This window comes from Pelodiscus sinensis, chromosome 26 (assembly GCF_049634645.1).
Source record: "Pelodiscus sinensis isolate JC-2024 chromosome 26, ASM4963464v1, whole genome shotgun sequence".
Classification (NCBI taxonomy): Eukaryota; Metazoa; Chordata; order Testudines; family Trionychidae; genus Pelodiscus; species Pelodiscus sinensis.
The window spans coordinates 20,073,812-20,078,255 of NC_134736.1; the positions used below are offsets into that span (position 1 = coordinate 20,073,812).

Sequence of the window (4,444 nt, forward strand, 5' to 3'; positions counted from 1 at the left end):
GGGGCTCTGCAGGGGTCTGTTCTGGGACGGCTCTGTTCAATCTCCATCAGTGATTTAGATATTGGCATGGAGAGGGCGCTTATTAAGTTTGCAGATGACACGAAGCTGGGAGGGGTGGCAAGTGCTTTGGAGGAAGGGTCAGAATTCAAAGTGATCTGGACAAACTGGAAAAATGGTCTGAGGTAAATAGGATGAAGCTTAATAAAGACAAATGCAAAGTGCTCCACTTCGGAAGGGACAATCCACGTCACACACACAGAACAGGAAGTGACTCTCTAGGAAGGAGTCCTGCAGAAAGGGATCTAGGGCTCAGAGTGGACCACAAGCTAAATAGGAGTCCAAAGTGTGACACTTGCAAAAAAAAGCAACCGTGATTCTGGGAGGCACTAACAGGAGTGTGGTGAGCAAGACAGGAGAAGTCAGAATTCCGCTCTGCTCTGCGCGGATTAGGCCTCACTTGGAGTCGTGTCTCCAGCTCTGGGCACCATGTTTCAGGAATGAATTGGAGAAATTGGGGAAGGCCTGGAGAAGAGCAACAAAAATGTGGAACAGTTTAGAAAACATGAGAGTGAAAGAACTGGGCTTGTTTAGTCTGGAAAGGAGAAGACTGAGAGGGGACATGAGAGCGGTTTTCACGTATCTAAAAGGGTGTCCCAAGGAGGAGGGAGACAAACTGTTCCCCTTGGCCTCTGAGGACAGGACAAGGAGCAATGGGCTGAAACTGCAGCAAGGGAGGTTTAGGTTGGACATTTGGAAAATGTTTCTGCCTGTTGGGAAAACTTCCTGTCAGTGTTGTGAAACACTGGAACAAATTGCCTGGGGAGGTTGCGGAATCTCCATCACTGGGGATATTTCAGAGCAGGTTGCACAGACACCTGTCAGGGATGATCTAGACGGAGCTGGGTCCTGCCGTGAGGGCAGGGAACTGGACTTGATGGCTTCTCAATGTCCCTTCCCATTCTACTGTTCTGTGATTCCAGACCAGACGGATCAGTCCCAGACCAGCAGGGCTTGCGGGGGAGGTGTGTGTGTGTCGGCAGGAGGTGGTGCTCAAGCTGTTTCTCTCCCTACCTGTCTCTGGGCAGTTCCCGAGTCTCTCTAAGGGGCAGGGCTGCTCACACACTTGCTGACGGTGCCCATGAGCAGTGGTTGGGCTGTGGCTGGTTGTACAGCTCTGGGCTCTGATTGTCCAAGTGTCCCAAGGTGCTGGCTGGGGGCAGGACACCAGCCGTGTGGGGGGAGGGGAGGTTTCCCAGCGGTGACCCCGTCTCCTCTTCCTTTGCAGGCTCCGCACGGCGGGGTCTGGCCTCGGGCCGGCCCTGCGGGGGGACCTGCGGGCAGAGCCCCACACGGACGCTCAGACAGCGGGGAGGTGAGCATGGGCGAGCAGGGGGAGGCTGTTTTCCTTTAGCACTGGGGGGGTGGGGGCGGGGAAGGGGAGACTGGGGACCCTTGGGCAGGGCTGTGTTGGGCCCTTCCCCCTCCAGGGTCAGGGCTGGGAGTGGAAGTTGATCTCAGGGCCTGGCTGGTTCTGGGAACAAGAACCTCAAATCCCATCCCCTCCCCCTCACAACTTCCCCCTCCCCCTCTATGGGATCCATCCACATTGCCCTAGCCTGGAGAGACAAGGCCCTTCCCAAGAGCCAGGCCCCATGGATCCGACTCGCTCCCCTGAGCACCAGGGCCCAGCCCCGGGGATGGGGATGGGGGCTCATTGGCACAGCCTGGGCTCGGGTCTATTGACCTGCCCCCCCCTCCTCCCAGCGTGTCAGCTCCTGCATCGCACCCAGAGTGTCCCAAGGGAGCCAAGGCCCCAGGGAGCAGCAGAGCCCGGTTGTAATTGCCCCCCCGCACCCGGCATGGGAGGTGAGTGACCTCTGAGCCTCTCTGGCCCCGGGGTGAGCAGGCGGCTCCCACAGGCTGCAGGGCGGCAGCGGCAGGGCTGTGGGCTGGGAGTGACCCCTGGGGAGGACAGAGTCAGAGCCGGGCCTGAGCCAGATTTGGGTCCAGCTCATCTTCTCCTGGCTCAGGGGAGACCCGGGGACGATAAGGTTCCTTTCTGGCCATGGGCCCCTCCTTGTCCCCTGGTAGGGTTACCAGATGGGTTTGAAAAACCTCCCAGACACACGTGATCTCAGAACGGGAAGGGGGGACTGGCTGGGAGGGGAGTGAGGCTGGGATGGGGCTGGGGGAACGGGGCTGGTGCTGGGAGATCGGGGGTGGGGGAGACCGGCCAGCGGGAAGCAGGGCTGGCTGGGAGGAGGTTGGGAGGAGCAGGGCTGATGGGGGGGGGGGAGAACTGGGAGCAGGGAGGGGGGGAAGGGACCAGCCGGCGGGAAGCAGGGGCCTAGCCGGGATGGAGTTGGAGGGAGCGGGTCTGGCCAAGGGGGAAGGGGCTAGTGGGGAGGGGGCTGGCCTGGGCGCATGCAGATCCCGGGGCGCTGCCTGTCCTGCACACGGTCCCGGCGAAAGACGAGAGAGTCCGGCCCCAGGATTCCCTCTCTCCCCGGACCCCCTCCCCCCCGCTGTGTAGCTACGTGCTGCCTGGCTGGTACTGCCCAGTCCAAACCCTGCAAAACCAGCTGGGGGTGCAAGTCCCCATGGAGGGCCCTGCCCACCGCCCTTCGCCCCAGGAGCTGGGGGGCCCATTAGCTCCTCTCCCCAGTGGCTCCAGCAGGGGGACGTGGGGAGGGGGGCTCCTGACCCAGGGGGGTTGGGAGCAGAACGCTGATGGGCCCCGTCTCCTACCTTCCATCCTAGCTCAGCACAGCCCCCCTTAGGGAGCTCGGGGCCCAGCTGGGACGGTCCCTCGGGGGCCCAGCCGAGGACACCGGCCGGCCGGCCAGGGAGGGGGCTGACCCCTCTGCCCACTGCTGCTGCGCCAGAGGTGAGGGACCCCGCTGGGCAATGGGCCGCTAGAGCAGACACCGGCAGATGCCAGGCCGGGGGCCCTGTGGAAATGACCCGCCCAGGCTCCCACCCGCAATGGGAGTAGGGTTACCAGGTGAGAAAAAAATATTGGACACACTTGATCTCAGATGAGGGTGGGGGGCCGGGACAGGAGGGAGGCAGGGCTGGCCGGGGGAGGGAGGGGGGTTGGGGCGGCCAGTGGGAAGCAGGCCTGATGGGGGGGAGAGGGGAACAGGTGAGGGACAGCGGGACTGGACGGGGGGCCAGCCGGAAAACCAGAAAGTCCCGACATTGCTCATGTCCGGTGAGTTCTGACTGTTCTCACCGGGCAGAGGGCACAAAAACTGGACTGTCTGGTCGAACACTGGACACCTGGGACCCTGAATGGGAGCCCTGGGGCAGCCGGATGCTTTGGGGGAACAGCTGGCATGTGGGGGGGAGGCGGTAGCAGCTCCTGCAGTGATAGGCCAGAGGGGTCTGGCCCTGGGGGCCCTAGAGAGGCGCCGCCCAGGGCCAAGCCCCCACTGCCCCCTGGGTCCCGGGCCCCGCATATGACAGGCCCTTGCTGTCTTGGGACAGGAGGAGCCCGGTCACGGGGATGCACGAGCTCCCCCACCCCCAGCTTGGCTCCAGGGCCGGTGTTGCCTGCAGGGAAGGAGCTGCCAGCGGGAGTAGGAGCATCAGTCGGAGCTTTTCCTGCTCACGCCTGGACTGGAGCCATGGACCCGACCCGGCCCTGGACCGGGCACCAGGGGAGAAGGAGGAGCTGCCCCCCCCCCCCCCCGCGGGGGAGAGAACCTCCCCTCCCCCATCTCCTGTCCCTGGACAGGGACCTGCACAGCCCAGTGAGTCAGGGCCAGCTTATGGACTGTAGCCATTGGGCTGCACTGCCCTGACTAAAGGGGCAAGGTACCGACACTGGCCATTGGGCCACACTGGTTGGACTAAAGGGGCAAGAAACTGACCTTGGCCATTGGGCCAAACTTCCCTTAGAAAAGGGGCAATTACTGACACTGGCCATTGGGCCACACTGCCCTTAGAAAAGGGGCAATTACTGACACTGGCCATTGGGCCAAACTGCCCTTAGAAAAGGGGCAATTACTGACACTGGCCATTGGGCCACACTGCCCTTAGAAAAGGGGCAATTACTGACACTGGCCATTGGGCCACACTGCCCTTAGAAAAGGGGCAATTACTGACACTGGCCATTGGGCCAAACTGCCCTTAGAAAAGGGGCAATTACTGACACTGGCCATTGGGCCACACTGCCCTTAGAAAAGGGGCAATTACTGACACTGGCCATTGGGCCAAACTGACCTGAGAAAAGGGGCAATTACTGACACTGGCCATTGGGCCACACTGCCCTTAGAAAAGGGGCAATTACTGACACTGGCCATTGGGCCACACTGCCCTTAGAAAAGGGGCAATTACTGACACTGGCCATTGGGCCAAACTGCCCTGAGAAAAGGGGCCAGTACAGACTCTACCCACTAGGCCGCCCTGCCCTAAGGCAAGCTCTGCCAGAGGGAAGGTG

At 61.6% G+C, this 4,444-nt stretch overlaps 1 long non-coding RNA gene across 1 annotated transcript; it reads left to right on the forward strand.

Moving 5' to 3' along the window:
- The first annotated feature begins 1,767 nt into the window (after window positions 1–1,767).
- On the forward strand, window positions 1,768–3,988 carry LOC142820460 (uncharacterized). Its single transcript, XR_012897690.1, has 3 exons — window positions 1,768–1,866; window positions 2,761–3,004; window positions 3,490–3,988. It is a non-coding gene; the product is annotated as an uncharacterized LOC142820460 (long non-coding RNA).
- The last annotated feature ends 456 nt before the right edge of the window (window positions 3,989–4,444 follow it).